Consider the following 18849-nt stretch of genomic DNA (forward strand, 5'->3'; position numbering starts at 1 on the left):
AAAAAATATTCATTTACAAAGATAGAAGTTTTCTAATGAGGGCGTTCATGTCTTTTGTACAACCCGTTTTTTATAGTATGTCATTGTCACACCCCCGAACCAGACGGCGGAAACGTCCGAGGGCTCGCGTGACTTAAATTGAATATCATCACAATGGATATAAATGAATCATAACATAAACATCACCATGCATCAATACATTACAACTGATATTGTTCACATCCAGTACATTGTTTTAAATATTACACATCCATAACATAAATTGTTTAAGAGTTTTCAAAACATAGCTTCCTAACATACTTGATATTACCCTGCACCCTACCTGTTACCTGAGAATATAAGTTATTTTGAAAAAACGTCAACATATGAAATATTGGTGAGTTCATAAGCAGGGTTGTGATAAAAATGATTTGTGTAGTTTATAAAACCCAGAAAATCCGATATTTTCTGAAAAGACAATTGTTTACCAAAATGTGAAGATCCATAAGTTGATGCATGAATGATTTCAAAACGTGTATAAATGGGAAGTTTTATATTATAGTTATAGAAAAGTACAAGCGAGTGGTGCTGATTTCCTCGAAAAACCCGATGTTTTCCGATAACATAAAATATAATTGTTTTCAAATTGATATACCGCCGCAACGAATGATTTTTGATTACTCTTCCTTGATTACTCGGATGGTATTAGATTTATTTAATTATGTGAGTCGTTATAACCATGCATAATAATGACTAGTTCGTCTGTCTTGGCATCCTAATGTATGTCAGGATTGATCTTAAGATTTTGTCACCCTAGACTGGCCGAGTCTAACTGTAGTGAACAGCTGAGGTGTGGGGGAGTCACCCCCATATATATCTATACAGAAACTCTCGCTCTCCTTCCAGGAGACTTTGATTATAACTACAGACTACGAACGACCCTTAGAGGTGTCGCCCGTTATTACTCACTTAATCCAAAAAAAATTGATTACTGTTGATTAACGACCGGGATTTGTTTACTTTGATTTCAAATAAGCCTAACAGACACGGAGAAGAGGAATACAAGGTCCTGCTAATTACGCGTGTTCTTTAAGGCTATTGGTTATACGAAGGACACATTGGCCCATTTCATATTTGATTAAATTTGGACCTTACTAGCAATGCTAACGGGCCACCAAGGCCCAATAGCATATATAAGCCATTGAGGGTCCCTTAAACATGTAATTGGGTCACAAGAAGCCCAATAGACATGTGTTATTATCGTCGAACCCAAAAGTCACGTTAATGGGTCACAAAGGCCCATTAAGCATGATTAAGATCTTTCAAGTCCAACTATTTGAATATTTACGTGTTTTAGGTATAATATAATGGTCGGAAGTTTGATTGAAAAATTGTTAAAATCTCAACAGCACGAAACTTGTCGGTTGTTTATAACGATAATTGAGAATATATGTATATTTTTCCTTCTATTTTCATAAGTTGTAATGTGGTATTCTCTTTAACCCAAATGTCTTAAAACCAAAATAATTGACTCAAAATATTGATTTGACCCATTCAACCCTTTCTTTAATAAAAATGACAATTTTAGTCCCTTACATAAAGAAAAGACATTTTAGGCCCTTAACTCATTTTCTTGACATTTTTTACCATAGACTTGTTTAAATAAAGGTTTTTAGCTCAAAATTTACTCTTTGGCAGTTTCAGCCCTTCCAATACAAAATTTTCAGTTAAAACCCAATCTTTTCGCAATTTTTACATTTTTGGCCCAATTTCCAAAAACTTTACATTTTTGATCCTTTTTGGAAAAGAAAAGCATTTTAACCCTTGAATTTGTTTTGTTTACACTTTTTACCTCCTGTTTTGTGAAATTTATCATTCAACCCCTTGAAAATTTGATTTTTCGCAATTTTGGGCTCAATGGGCCGAAAAGCCCAAAAATTGGCCCATTAAGCTACAAATTACATTTCTAGTCCTTTGAAGAGTATAATATTCATAAAAACATTTATTTTAACTGTTTTGACTCTTTTGATCCTTAAGAAAACTGTGAATGGCAATTTTAACCCAACTTTTGTTTATTTGACAAATTAAGCCCAAAAATTGGTTTTATGTTGCAATATGTTGATTTTAATCTTAGAGGGTAATTTTATTGACTTGTTTAGTGTAATATACCTTAGATCATGTTTGTTTTCCTTCTTATGCCATAGATCTCGAGATTTCTTTCCTTTTTGTTTACATATTCAACACATAAGCACATAAAATCACACATACATACATGAAATCATACATAGCATACACATACACATAGATCTACACATTTTACTTGTATTCTCCCTCATAAAACTTGTAAAAACCGAAAATAGAGGGGTATGAACTCACCTTTGCTTGTTGTTTTCGATTTGAGGAAGAAATGGAAGAAGTTTGATGCTATTCTCGGCCCTAGAAAGCTTTCTTGGGTTGCTTTCGAACTTATGGAGGTTTTCTAAGAGTATGATCACAAAAATGCTTAGAATGAATGATCTTAACACAAGGATGAAGTTATACAACTTAGATGTGTAAGGACTTACCAAGGAAGGAGTGAGTTTTTGGTAGAAATCTCCTTGATCTACCTTAGATCTTCGAAAATTTGTGGAGAAGAAGGAACCTTTCTAGAGAGAGTTTTGTTTGAAAAAGATGGATGAAATGTGTGTGTGTTGGGTGTCTTCGGCCGAGGATAGAAAGGAGAGGGAGAAGAGAGATAATTGAGTTGACATGCATGGAAATATGAGAAGAGTGCATGGATACCCCATGTATAATTGTGAGGTGGCATCATCAAGTCAACTCTTTCCCCCCCTTTTTTGGCCGAGAGAGAGGGAAGAAAGAAAAGAATTTGGGCCTTTTTGTGCGTAAGCCCATATTATGGGCCATTTAGATGATTTTCGGCCCAATTGGTCTTTGGAGATGGCTCACGGCACAAAATAAATCAAGGAATGAGTTTTATGGCCCATTAGGGCTATTTAGATTTGTTATGGCTCATTAGGGTATTTTATTTCATTCTAGGCCCATTATGGCCCAAAATGTTAAAATAAAAGAAAGTGGGTCCAATTAGGGTCCATTTAAGGGTCCTAAGCCCAAAATAGTCCAATTGAAAGCTTATTGGTCCATTAGGCCCAATAAGGAAATCCTAGTCCATAATGGACTTAAACCGGGATTTCTAGGGTTTCCAATCTTTGTTGACTATTTGAATGCTTGTATAGGAATTTTGTTGTCAATGATTTAACACAATACATGTTTTCTAGCTTTAGGTACAATGTCATTCTTTGTTAAGTGCCTACAACGTATCAAAATTCCTAGTTGTGACATCATCCCCCCGTTAGAGGGAATTTTGTCCCGAAATTCTTTTGAAAGCTAGATTTGAGAACGTGAGAATAGATGAAGGTACTTCTGCTTCATTTGGTCTTCGCGTTCCCATGTGAATTCTGGTCCACGTCTCGCGTTCCATCGAACTTTCACAATCGGAATGCGACTTTGCTTAGTACGTTTCACCTCCCTGTCCATGATTTCGAATGGTTCCTCGATGAACAGGGGATTCTCGTTGATTTCAATTTCTTTAAGTGGAATGACGAGGGTTTCGTCGGATAAACACTTTTTCAAATTGGAAACATGGAACACGGGGTGTACACTGCTGAGTTCAGCGGGTAACTGCAGTCTATAAGCCGTTGGACCTATTCGGGCAAGAATCTCGAAGGGTCCAATGTATCGAGGGTTTAGTTTTCCCCATTTCCCAAAACGAATCACCCCTTTCCAAGGAGAGACCTTTAATAACACCCGATCCCCGACTTCAAATTCCAAGGGCTTTCGCCGCTTATCGGCGTAGCTCTTTTGTCTGTCTCGTGATGATTGCAGTCGGGCCCTGATCTGAATTATCTTCTCGGTCGTTTCGCGTATGATTTCCGGTCCTGTTAATGCATTGTCTGGTGTTTGTCCTCTTGCTAGCTGAGTGTCTCCTACCTCAGCCCAACACAACGGTGATCTACATTTAGGCCCGTACAATGCCTCGAAAGGAGCGACTTTGATGCTTTAGTGATAACTATTGTTGTATGAGAATTCGATCAAAGGCAAGTGGGTATCCCATGACCTTCCAAAGTCTATCACACATGCGCGAAGCATGTCTTCTAGCGTTTGAATGGTTCGCTCGCTTTGGCCATCCGTTTGCGGGTGGTAGGCAGTGCTCATGTCGAGCCGTGTTCCCATAGCTTTCTGAATTGATTGCCAAAAGCGTGAAGTAAACCTACTATCTCTATCTGAGATGATAGATATGGGCACTCCGTGGAGTCTCACGATTTCCTTGATATAGATCCTTGTCAAACGTTCCATCTTGTTGTTGGGTTTTGAGCATTCTAACACTCTTATGGTGTACATGCAACCCTATAAACCTTCGATCTCTGTTTTCTCTATTATACATGCAAATATTAACTATTCCAAGGTTTCATCCTAACTAGCATATTATGAAGCACCTATACTACAAAGTTCTAGTTAGATTACATACCTTTTGATGTAGCTTGATGTCTTCAAGCTTTAAGAGCTTAGCCCCAATAGTGTGGAAGCCTCAAATGGAATCACAAATCACCAAAATACCTTGGAAGAACTTGAGAGAATATGTATGCACACTAAAATCGGCCCACTCTTATTTTCACACACTTGTGCCAATTTTGTGAGCCAAGGACCCCTTTATATATTATGGAGGATTAGGGTTACATCCATGTAAACCCTAATACCCATGACCTTTCATTTACATAGGATCCATGGGTTAAAAGCTCCATGGACCATCCATGAAAGCTTAGCCCAACCTAAATGAACTTGGCCCATTCCATATATATAAGAGTCCATATTTAATTAGTTCTTTTTCATCACTTAATTAATTCAAAATTAATTCTTGATCAATACTAATTAAATAATATGATTCCATATTAATATATTAGAACTTATAATATATTAATATAAATCATAAATATACTATTCTCAAAAGACTATCCATATAAATTGTGCCGGTGAAGTGCAACCCAAATGGACCATGCCGGGTTGGGTCAAGTACATACCAAATATAGTTATGGACTTAGACATTAATCCAACAGTATCCCACTTGGATAAGTCTAAAACTATTATTGAGTATGACTTCAAAACCTAACTGGCAATCGTAGCTCTTAAAGCCGCTGTCGAACTCTGACCTTGTCAATGACTTGTCCATTAGATAAGGGATCATATATTCCTCCATTCTAGATATCATATGGACTGAGACATGGATTATAATCATTCTCTCTGTCCATTTGTTGTTTCCCGATTTTCAATTTATGATGACTAACTGATTGAACAAATCAAATCAGTCCTGGCTTGGCCAAGCACTCACATGTGTCATCGCTAAATCATCGAGGGGCCCACATATATCGCTTTTATCCCGAAGGTAAAAGGAATGGATAAACTTCGACTCATATGGCTTGTTCTACTACTTGTTGAATCATACACAAAGGCACGTTTTATAACATCGAGTTACCAATGCGTTTTCGTGCAATCAATGTATAACCAACTCATAGTAACAACTCATATCTCTAGGTTTTAAGAATATAAGATATTATCGTCTCATGATCACTCATGATAAAATCCATGAAGTGATTCAAATGAGCGTGGGTTGAATCCAATACTCAGAACTTATGAGCATTCATGAGTGTTGTAGCACCACTTTGTCCACCAACTTGGACCTCTACAAACCAACCCATGACAGTCTTGATTCATATCTACTTCCAACATATGACCAAATGTGGATGGTTTGAATAACTTAATCATTCAGGAAGAGCAACTTAGTTATTCTGGAAGTCAAAACATGCAAAGTGAAACACAAGAATAAATGAATCAAATATGGTATCAAACCCTATGAATATAAATAAACACTTTTATTTATCACCATACCGATTACTCATTATTCATTGTTTCGGTTTTATCAACTTTATACTTGAATTAAAAACACTAGTTGTCCCACGCTCCAAGCATGTACACTATGTTTTTCTTAAACAATAGCTTTGCCATACACCAAGTATGCACTCTATGTTTGTCTATGATCCTTACTTTGTGAAATAAACCAATTGAACATAATTTCAATGATTCTAATTTCACACTCCCAAATCCTTATCGAAAAATGTGAGAATTTCAAATTCCTATCATTTATCGAAATCTATTTAGATTTTAAACTTATATGCACTGACCCTCCTGTAATGAATATGTACAAAGTCACAAAGACTTGTCAACAGTCATTATAAGGTATTCCAATGGAGATCAACTCCATGGAAACTAAGTCTCATATTCAAAGTACATTGCTTTGGACATGCTTCTTGCATTAAGTTTTCTAATCTTACACAGATAACTTCCACCTATGGAGACAACTCCATATTCTCATTTTGACTATCACTTCTGAACAAGAGATGCCCCTTTTCAGAATATGTCAATATGGTCCTTCCAAAATTAGCACTATACTTCCAACTGTCCCCGAGCAACCAATCTTTGGTAAACCTCAAATTGTCCTCGACAATTGCTTAATCATTTTAGTCATATCCAATTCTAGACCTTTTCCCTTCTTAATGCCTCTGGGCATTTGGAAAAATTTAGAAATGACAAATATTATAGCACATGCAATCGATCCTGTACCCAAAGCAAATGGTACACGATTCATGATGTCTCACATAAAGACATGATTCTAGACCAGTCTTTTGCTACAATATTTTTATTTTCCATGTTTTCAAAATCTGACTATGAAGAGGGATGTCGTAATCATAATCGAATTTTGAGAACGCAATATATAGAATTTCCTTAAGTTGAACCAATACAACATGAAATTCATATATATATTCTTGACTAAAGATGATTAAGGTCTCAATCTAAGCCTTTAGAACTGAAATGAAGTATATCCTCTCCCTTAATTATAGCAAAACAACTTTTTCAATCCCTGCAGCCTCACGAATTGAAACTTTTGTTTTCTATAATTAACATTGCTAACTTGCAACACTAACAATAATTATCATGCTCCCACTAACATGATGATTATTAGCATAACACTTATGCTCCCACTAGCTTTGACATGTACTCAGAAATCAGATGGACTTCTAGAAATCAATACTTTACTGACTTTCTTACCAAAGTTCAGATTTCTGATACGACATGCTTTGATAAAACTTTATCAAAATCATACACCTTTCCTTAGATAGCATGCATGTGTGTCTAAACAATTTCAGAACTATGAAAAGGGATGCCGTAATCATAGTCTCAATTGTTTAGACCTTTTGCCATCTGCTTCAAATCTACTTGGTGGAAGTGTTTCCTCACCATCATTTTCATGAATCGGAGAGAAACCTTATGACCCTTAGATTTTATGGTGTATGTGTTCTTATCCATGTGAATCGTCAAAACCATAGTCACAAGACAAGGATAATGACAAATCCAAACTCATATGGACTGAACTTATGCAATCTTAACTTCTTGCCACCTGGCAGTACAGGGCCTGCCATTGCTTCCAAGTTGTTATGCAACCAATTGAGAACTTTCATAACTCCTATGCAAAGCTAACTTTAACTGGAATGGGCACAGAATATGTCAACACGATAGGTTATAAACCTCAAGTCGTGTGCTAGTGAAGAACCTCAGGTTTTATTCTTGATTAGTTCTTGAAATTCTTTTTAGGATCTTTAAGACTCCTACTATCCTCTTGACATATAAGACTATCTTGCCAAATATTCAAGAGATAGTGCGGATTCTTTATCAAGACAAACACTTCACACAATTGGCCTTAGTTGGTCTTTGTTTTATCCAAAACATCACAACTTACCAATTTCAAATGTACAAGAGTAGGACACTTTTACTCTTACATTTGACAAGTGTTTTAAAACTTTCTTTAAGATATGTCACTCAAGTTACAATCTTGGAGTATGACTCTAAGAATTGTTTTGGAACGAAGTATGACTCATCTTCCTGATCTAACCATTTCAACAATTCATGACTCCTCTTCTTAGTCATAATAATGCACTAAGATGACCTTTAGAGGACTAATTGTGATATGATTTCTAAATCATTAAGATGATCACAAACATGATACTAAAGTACTCTCCCATCTTTTCAGATTTGAGAAACTTTTATCTTTCTGCCTAATTTGATTCTTCCCATTCGTTCTGCCATACATTGAGACTTTTCCAATGTTTCAGAATAATACTTAAACTTATAAGTATAACCCTATTTACTAAACTTTAGTAAATCAAATAGTCTTAACGAGCTTTGTGGTGGACATGACCAGTGCACAAGAATGTGTACTCGATCCCTTTAGTCCTTCACTTGACTCACACATCCATATGAACAAGTAATCAGTCTTGATTTTCCAATGCTTGAAAATTCTCATTCATCATACTATTCAACTTGCATGATTCCAAGTTTCGGTCCAATTAAAACTTGGGTGATGAGGAACTTTCCTGATTTGGTAAATTTAGACACTACCACAAATGAAAGAATCAAATCCATATTCCAATATTGCTGTCAGTGGAATCATATAAGCAACAATTTACCACAAATGTCATTGTAAGGATACTTCAAATAAATAAAATTAAACAATTTTCTTTTATTTTAAAACTTTGCGGAAAAACTTATCCTTACAATCCACATGGAAAATTGTTGTTATCTATTCCTTAGCAATATATCATAACTTCTTAAGCAACTGTTCAAAATTCTGATGCGATCGAAATCCACCTTCGCGATCAGAATCATCATATACTTCCTTTAAGATTTCTCTCTATTCTTTGATTCTTAAAACATCAACATGTGACCCAGTCACATCATGTAATGAGGATCTCAGAATAGAACTTAACAGAGTTAGATAATGGGCTCTACCTGATGTAGAGTCAAACTTATTGACTTTAACATCCTTAGGTAAATTTGGCAGCTTTGCAATCAATGCCCCTTCCTTTGGCAAAATAAGCATATGGACCCTTTGGTAATGGGACTATCTCAGACTTAGCCTTTCTCTTTACCATTTGGTCAACCAGGTTGACTATGGCCAATCCCTTTCCATTGGGAAGAGAATGCTTTTTCTGGATTTCCAGTGTCACCATTGTCACTGTCCATAAAGTTTTTGGGAAGTTGATCTTCTAATCAAATTTGCTTTACTATCGTTCCAAATCATTGCTGATTCAGCAGCACCAAGCAAATAGATATGATCATTAAGGTTCATGTCATAGTCTGTTTCATAGTAGTCCCAAAGGAACTCACTATGTGACTTAGAAAGTGATTGAACATCCACCTTTCTCAAGACTTTGACACCCAACTCTCCCGGCTTGTCAATATGTGACGTCATCTCTAAGATGTGATCACACATAGACCTTGCTTGCCGTTAGGGCTTGAGTGACCTTGAACTTGTGGGTTAGGGAGAATAATTGGAGGAGGTGGAGGAAGAGAAGTATGACTTCCATGAGCCAAACTCGGGAATTCATATTCATTAGGAAAGCTTGGTTTGGGAAGATCATTGTTGTCTAAACCAGACATCAACAATGGGAGAAATTCACGTAAAGTTGATTTAAGTCCTTAATATAACACCCAATATGATACATTAAGGCTAGGACCCAACAAACTATTTTATAACTTGGAAGAGGGATGCCGTAATCCAAGCTATAAAATATTTGAAGGTAGGTGAATGACGATTCACCAATTTCCACCAAGATAAACGAAATGATTTAATTAGGTTTTTACTTGGATTTGAAACTCCTAGATCTTTTGAGATTCATTGAACTTTTCAATGTCATGTTTCAATCTCGAGTGTGCCCTTCAGGTTTTGTGACTGGGATGCCGAGGATCACAAAACAAGGTGTGAAGTAACCATGCAAATATACTTGGTACTCTTAATATTTACCCCTCAATCGATGTGCCGGTTAACCACACGAGCTCCACTGATACTATGATAAATATTAAGTTACCCTTTGCCTACTTTGTTAAATCCAGGTTAGTGTGTCGGTTAACCACACACGCTCCACTAACGGTTTAAACAAAGTGCAAAGTGTAATTTCATGGATTAGCACCTTATTCACATTTTCCTAAGTAACTAAGATTGGGAATTAATAAAAGGTTTAGTTACTTAGTATTTATCATTAATACTTTTAATGAAGGGAGAATTATAGTCCTTGTCCTACCTGTTCGGCTAACGACCCTCCACCAGTCAAGGAAGCGGTGGGTGAGAGTGGACACCCATTAAGCTGTCATTTTATAGGCAACAACCTTATACCCCCCTTATAGACCGGCTTCGTGAATGAGGTCTACTAATGGTAAGACGACTTGCTCTTATACATATAATATATTAATAGTATAAGAGTGTATTTTAGACATTTAAAATACTTGATGGTTTAATCTATTAATTAAACTAGACTTTTAATTTAATTAAACTCAAACCATATATTTATGGATTTAATAATACTCTTTTAATTAAACGCTTTAATTAACTATTAATAAAGTCCATAAGAGTTAATTTGAACTATTCAACAAAACATCATAATTCCAATTATTAAACTCAAAATTAAAACCATTTAATTAATTGTTTAAGTTATGAACCCCAAGAGTTTTAGAATTCAATTCTTTTTTTCATAAAAAACTTTTCTCAAATTCCAAAACTTGAGGGCAAGTTTTGTAATTCTTGAAAACCTTTTGATTCCATAACTTATGGAATTAATGGTGTTTTATGATGAAACTTTCCATGTTCCATAACTTAAGAACAAGTTATGGAATTCTTTAAAACATTAACACCAAATTTTGTAACTCCATAAAAACTTTGAATCAAAATTTTTTTTTTTAAAAAAAACTTTCATATCCATAACTTATGGAAGTTTCAAAAACCCTTATGATCACAACTTTAAAAAAAACTTTTGAGCTCCAAAATTTTTTGAGAAAATTTGTAACTCCTTAAAACATTTAGATCAAACTTTTAAAACTAATAAAATAATCATATCATTTTATCTTTTACTAAATTTGACCTAATTCAACTCATATAACAAATGATTCAAATTTTACAAATAATTCGTTTTTCACAAAACAAGTAATTATCTTAAAATTTGACAAACGTCATGTTTTTTTTCATTTTTTTTCCAACTTGAAAATAAAACATTTGCATCAATATAACAGAAAACAACCCATGGCTCTGATACCACTGTTGGGTTTTGAGCATTCTAACACTCTTATGGTGTACATGTAACCCTATAAACCTTGGATCTCTGTTTTCTCTATTATACATGCAAATATTAACTATTCAAAGGTTTCATCCTAACTAGCATATTATGAAGCACCTATATTACAAAGTTCTAGTTAGATGACATACCTTTTGATGTAGCTTGATGTCTTCAAGCTTTAAGAGCTTAGCCCCAATAGTGTGGAAGCCTCAAATGGAATCACAAATCACCAAAACACCTTGGAAGAACTTGAGAGAATATGTATGCACACTAAAATCGGCCCACTCTTATTTTCACACACTTGTGCCAATTTTGTGAGCCAAGGACCCCTTTATATATTATGGAGGATTAGGGTTACATCCATGTAAGCCCTAATACCCATGACCTTTCATTTACATAGGATCCATGGGTTAAAAGCTCCATGGACCATCCATGAAAGCTTAGCCCAACCTAAATGAACTTGGCCCATTCCATATATATAAGAGTCCATATTTAATTAGTTCTTTTTCATCACTTAATTAATTCAAAATTAATTCTTGATCAATACTAATTAAATAATATGATTCCATATTAATATATTAGAACTTATAATATATTAATATAAATCATAAATATACTATTCTCAAAAGACTATCCATATAAATTGTGCCGGTGAAGTGCAACCCAAATGGACCATGCCGGGTCGGGTCAAGTACATACCAAATATAGTTATGGACTTAGACATTAATCCAACACTTGTATGATTCTTTTATTGGCAGGAAATGAGCGGATTTTGTCAACCTATCAACTATTACCCATATGGTATCCAAACCATCAGTCGTCTTGGGTAGTTTGGTCACAAATTCCATAGTAATCCTTTCCCATTTTCACTCGGGAATTACTGGTTGCTGTAGTAATCCCGAGGGCTTCTGATATTCCACCTTTACTTTAGCACATGTGAGGCATTTGCTAACGTAAGTGGCAATCTCTGCCTTCATGTTAGGCCACCAATAATGCTGCTTGACATCCAGGTACATTTTATCTGAACCCGGATGGATGGAGTATCGCGTCTTGTGGGCTTCATTCATGACTACTTCTCTGAATCCTCCAAGTTTAGGGACCCAAATGCGGTTCATGAAATAATATGTTCCATCCTCCTTCACTTTGAAATTCTTTTCCATCCCACGTAACGCTTCGCTTGTTTTGTTTTCTGCCTTCATGGCATCCAACTGGGCTGCTCTAATTTGCGAGGTCAGGTGGGATTGGATGGTTATCGAGAGAGTCTTCAAACGATGATTCGAGTAATCCTTTCGACTCAAGGCATCAGCTACTACATTAGCTTTACCTGGGTGGTACTTGATTTCGCACTCGTAATCGTTCAGCAGTTCAACCCATCTTCGTTGCCTCATGTTTAACTCCTTTTGATTTAAAATGTGTTGGAGACTCTTGTGGTCAGTGAAAATGGTACACTTGGTACCATAAAGGTAGTGCCTCCAAATTTTCAGGGCGAAGACCACAGCTCCTAATTCAAGATCATGGGTGGTATAATTCACCTCATGTGTCTTTAGTTGCCGGGACGCATAAGCTATCACCTTTCTACGCTACATGAGTACACAACCTAAACCTTGATTCGACGCATCACAGTAAACTACAAAGTCCTCTGTTCCTTCCGGTAGTGATAGTACCGGTGCATTGCAGAGTGCTTGCTTCAGAGTCCGGAATGCAGCTTCGTGCTTATCCGTCCATTCAAAGGGTACGCCCTTTTGCGTAAGCAAGGTAAGTGGCTTGGCTGTTTTGGAGAAGTTCTGAATGAACTTCCTGTAGTAGCCTGCGAGACCTAAGAATTGACGAATTTCGGTGGGTGTTGTTCGGATCGCCCATCCTTCAACGGCTTTGACCTTAGAGGGATCCACATGTATCCCTTCCTGACTCACAACATGACCCAAAAAGTTCACACTACGGAGCCAAAACTCGCACTTAGAGAGTTTTGCGTATAACTTTTCGGTTCGCAGGGTTTCCAGGATTTGTCGGAGATGTCGTCCGTATTCTTCTTCACTTCGAGAATAGACGAGGATATCGTCGATGAAAACGATGACAAATTTGTCAAGGAATGGTCGGCAGATTCGATTCATTAGGTCCATGAATGCGGCAGGGGCATTCGTTAGACCGAAGGGCATTACGACAAATTCATAATGTCCATAACGAGTTCGGAAGGCGGTTTTGGGTATATCCTCCTCCCGGACTTTGAGTTGGTGGTATCCGGATCGCAGGTCTATCTTAGAGAAGTAACTTGCTCCTTGGAGTTGGTCAAATAGATCGTCGATTCTCGAAAGTGGATAGCGATTTTTGATAGTGAGCTTATTAAGTTCCCTATAGTTAATACACATCCTAAAGGTACCGTCTTTCTTCTTAACAAAGAGAACCGGAGCTCCCCAAGGTGAGAAACTGGGTCGGATGAATCCTTTGTCCAAAAGCTCGTTGAGTTGACTGGACAACTCTTGCATTTCCACAGGAGCCAATCTGTAGGGTGATTTAGCGATGGGTGTAGCTCCTGGCACGAGGTCAATTCGGAACTTGACTTGTCTTTCTGGGGGTATCCCCGGAAGGTCTTCAGGAAAGACATCCGGGAAATCGCAAGCCACAGGGATGTTTCTAATATTGATCTCTTCTTTGGACTTATCCACTATATGAGCTAGAAACGTCAAGTCCTTCTTTCGTAGATACTTCTGCCTTAATGCACGAGATAAGACGAAGGTTCGTGTTGGGTTTGTCTCAGTATATAATTAGGGTTTTGTGATTTGGGAGGTGAAGGCGAACGGCCTTCTCGTGACACATAATTTCAGCATGGTGGGGGCTTAACCAGTCCATGCCGATAATCACATCAAAACTCCTAATGGAAACAGGCATTAAGTTTATTTGAAAGACGTGATGATTTAAGGTCAGGGTACATCCGATGTAGATTTCCCCAGTGGATTCTGTTTTCCCATTAGCCATTTCCACCGTAAAGGTTTCATTAAGCTTCTGGGGTTGTTGTTTTAACAAGTGTCTGAATTTATTACTCACAAAACTTCGTTCTGCCCCGGTATCAAATAGGATGCATATAAGTGTGGTTTAGGAGAAACGTACCGGTAACAACAGCGGGATCCTGAACCGCTTCTCCCTGACCCATAGTTAGCACTCTTCCTGTTCCTCCATTCCCAAGGTTGTTGATGTTGGGGCAGTTTCGACGGATATGTCCAGTCTTTCCACATCCATAGCAGGTGGGGCTTGATCCTGCATTATTGCCGCTATTGTAGGTGTTGTTGTTGTTGTTGTTGTTGTTGTTGTTGCGGTTGTTGTTGTTTCCTTGTTGCTGGTTCTGGGGAGGATAGGTCCTGCAATATTTTAACGTGTGACCCTTCTGATTGCAACTGGTACAATGCATCTCCCTGCATTCACCATTATGATGGAGACTGCACTTGTTGCACTTTGGGAGATTCCCAGAATACTGCCTAGGGGCACTTGGATTAGCTGAAGCTGGAGCATGTGGTGTGGAGGGTACTTGGGTGGTTGCAGCATTGACTGTCACTGTTTGTTGCTTCTTTGACGACTTTGAGCCTTGTCGCCCTTTTCTCTTGTTGTTCTTTCCTTTCTTGTTGTCACTCTCCTTCTTGCCTTCAGTTTCCACTGGCTTCTCGCCCTTCTTGTTGTTGTGATCGTATTGTTTCTTGGCCAACCTCTTGGCACTGTCGAAGGTTTCGGGGTTTGCAGCTATCACATTTCCTTGAATTGGGGAGGTTAATCCCCAGATGAATCGTTTGGTTTTCTTTCCCTCTGAAGTAATCATGCCAGGGCACAACAGTGACAGTTTGCTAAACCTTGATATGTATGCATCAATGTCAGAGTTTCGGACGGTGAGATTCCATAACTCTTGCTCCATTTTCTGAATTTCGCCTCGCGGGCAGTACTCGGCCATCGACATTTCTTTCAACTCCTCCCACGACATAGCATTGGCTACGGGGAGAGTCATGGCCTCTACATGTCCATTCCACCAAGTGAGAGCTTGGTCAACGAATGTGCATGCGGCGAACTTCATTTTCACCTTTTTGGGGCATTCACATATCTCAAATACCGATTCCATTTTTTCCATCCATCGCTTTAGGGTTATCATTCCACCCGTGCCATTAAAGGTTCGTGATTTGGCGTTGGTGAAATCCTTGTAGGAGCATGTCTTGGTAGGTCCTTGATTTGTTCCGTTGTTCGAACTTCCAGCCCCTTGTCCATTGCCTCCACCATTGTTCCCTTGGTGGATTTACGCCATGGCTGCAGTAACCGCAGCAGATACAGCTGCTTGGAATGCAGCTGAGTTGACTTCGGGTGGGGTTGGTCCAGGGTTTCCACGGGTTGGTCGTTGGGGCATCTTTCTGTCATGGAACGGAAAGATGTTGAGTGCCTATGATTTTTGTGAGATTGTGGTCCTATAAACTAAGTGTATTGCATGAACTTAAGTAGTTTCACAAATTAGCATACAATCATGGATACATAACACATAGCAGATCACAACTTCACAATAAAACACATAAAATCTTCCATTAATAATATTCGTACTTTGATACATGAAAATTTGCTCGTAAGAGCATACATAAGTGGTGCAAGTTCGGCAGCGTAACGGCTCTATGAGTAGTGTAATCACTTAAACATAGAGTCGATGGTACATAGCATAGATCATATAAGCATAATACTAACGATAGATATGACTAGCCTTAGTCATGGTGGGATGCGCCAGGGGGTGGTGCTGAAGAAGTGGACGCTCCCTGAAGGCGAGCCACCTGTCGTTCCGTGTCTCGGAGGCGAGTCTCCCATCTCACCTGCCTCATGTGGAACTCTCGGATAACCTCTCGCATCTCCTGTTCTGCACGCTCGACTCTAGTCCGCATCTGGTGCATCTGATCAGTGGTGCTCTGAGCTAGGTCGCCAGTGTTCCGCAGTCGTCTCACCATGACCGGAAGCGCGCGATCAGCTGGTCCTCCCTCCCTCAAGTCGTAGATATCGCGTGCCATGCCAGACAGAGGTCACTGTCCATGCTGTGTGCTCCACCTCCAAAGATCGATACCCCAGGGGGGTGTAGGGCCAGTCGGGCCCATCCGGTGAGCGGGCACCCTAGTCGGGTAAGGGGGGTTGATGACTTCAGACTCTGTGTCCGAATCACTATCATCGCTAGGTTCCTCCTCGAAGTCCTTTTCGGCTTCTTCTTCTTCCAGGACCTCCACGGGCTCGGCAGGTCCGCCCTCGACTTCCGCCTCAGGTTCCTCTTCAGACCCTTCCTCAGGGTCTTCTTCAGGTTCCTCTTCCAGCCATCCGTTATTTCCTTGATTAGGGAAATACGGATCTCCGGGGTGATGGAAGTCGGCCATACTGTCTGCGTGAGTATATAAATGTACTAATATTATTCCTAAGATGTTTTAATTATTATGCAAATTGAGTTGATGTTCTTTTCTTGGTAACAAAGGGGTACGTTCTTAGGTTTACCGTCCATCGAGGTTTTCACCGGGGTATGTAATAGTTGTACTTCGGAAAAAATGTAGTTGATCAGGCTACATCCACCCCTTAATACAACTAAGAACAGTCCCGACTTAACCAAGATGTCAGTATTATCTTATTTGATTTGGTATTATGTTCTTTTTCCTATATCGTACAAGTAAAGATGTTTTGTCGTTGTGTTTTATTTGTTTTGTTCAGAGTTGTTTTAGTCCCTCTTTAGTTTATAGTTGCATATCAATGTGTGGTTAGATATGCCAGTTCACTATAAACAGAGCGCTGATACCAACCTGTCACACCCCCGAACCAGACGACGGAAACGTCCGAGGGCTCGCGTGACTTAAATTGAATATCATCACAATGGATATAAATGAATCATAACATAAACATCACCATGAATCAATACATTACAACTGATATTGTTCACATCCAGTACATTGTTTTAAATATTACACATCCATAACATAAATTGTTTAAGAGTTTTCAAAACATAGCTTCCTAACATACTTGATATTACCCTGCACCCTACCTGTTACCTGAGAATACAAGTTATTTTGAAAAAACGTCAACATATGAAATGTTGGTGAGTTCATAAGCAGGGTTGTGATAAAAATGATTTGTGTAGTTTATAAAACCCAGAAAATCCGATATTTTCTGAAAAGACAATTGTTTACCAAAATGTGAAGATCCATAAGTTGATGCATGAATGATTTCAAAACGTGTATAAATGGGAAGTTTTGTATTATAGTTATAGAAAAGTACAAGCGAGTGGTGCTGATTTCCTCGAAAAACCCGATGTTTTCCGATAACATAAAATATAATTGTTTTCAAATTGATATACCGCCGCAACGAATGATTTTTGATTACTCTTCCTTGATTACTCGAATGGTATTAGATTTATTTAATTATGTGAGTCGTTATAACCATGCATAATAATGACTAGTTCGTCTGTCTTGGCATCCTAATGTATGCCGGGATTGATCTTAAGATTTTGTCACCCTAGACTGGCCGAGTCTAACTGTAGCGAACAGCTGAGGTGTGGGGGAGTCACCCCCGTATAGATCTATACACAAACTCTCGCTCTCCTTCCAGGAGACTTTGATTATAACTACAGACTACGAACGACCCTTAGAGGTGTCGCCCGTTATTACTCACTTAATCCAAAAAAATTGATTACTGTTGATTAACGACCGGGATTTGTTTACTTTGATTTCAAATAAGTCTAACAGACACGGAGAAGAGGAATACAAGGTCCTGCTAATTACGCGTGTTATTTAAGGCTGTTGGTTATACGAAGGACACATTGGCCCATTTCATATTTGATTAAATTTGGACCTTACTAGCAATGCTAACGGGCCACCAAGGCCCAATAGCATATATAAGCCATTGAGGGTCCCTTAAACATGTAATTAGGTCACAAGAGGCCCAATAGACATGTGTTATTATCGTCGAACCCAAAAGTCACGTTAATGGGTCACAAAGGCCCATTAAGCATGATTAAGATCTTTCAAGTCCAACTATTTGAGTATTTACGTGTTTTAGGTATAATATAATGGTCGGAAGTTTGATTGAAAAATTGTTAAAATCTCAACAGCACGAAACTTGTCGGTTGTTTATAACGATAACTGAGAATATATGTATATTTTTCCTTCTATTTTCATAAGTTGTAATGTGGTATTCTCTTTAACCCAAATGTCTTAAAACCAAAATAATTGACTCAAAATATTGATTTGACCCATTCAACCCTTTCTTTAATAAAAATGACAATTTTAGTCCCTTACATAAAGAAAAGACATTTTAGGCCCTTAACTCATTTTCTTGACATTTTTTACCATAGACTTGTTTAAATAAAGGTTTTTAGCTCAAAATTTACTCTTTGGCAGTTTCAGCCCTTCCAATACAAAATTTTCAGTTAAAACCCAATCTTATCGCAACTTTTACATCTTTGGCCCAATTTCCAAAAACTTTACATTTTTGATCCTTTTTGGAAAAGAAAAGCATTTTAACCCCTGAACTGGTTTTGTTTACACTTGTTACCTCCGGTTTTGTGAAATTTATCATTCAACCCCTTGAAAATTTGATTTTTCGCAATTTTGGGCTCAATGGGCCGAAAAGCCCAAAAATTGGCCCATTAAGCTACAAATTACATTTCTAGTCCTTT

This window comes from Lactuca virosa, chromosome 8 (genome assembly GCF_052849685.1).
Source record: "Lactuca virosa cultivar CGN04683 chromosome 8, Lactuca_virosa_CGN04683_v6, whole genome shotgun sequence".
Taxonomy (NCBI): Eukaryota; Viridiplantae; Streptophyta; class Magnoliopsida; order Asterales; family Asteraceae; genus Lactuca; species Lactuca virosa.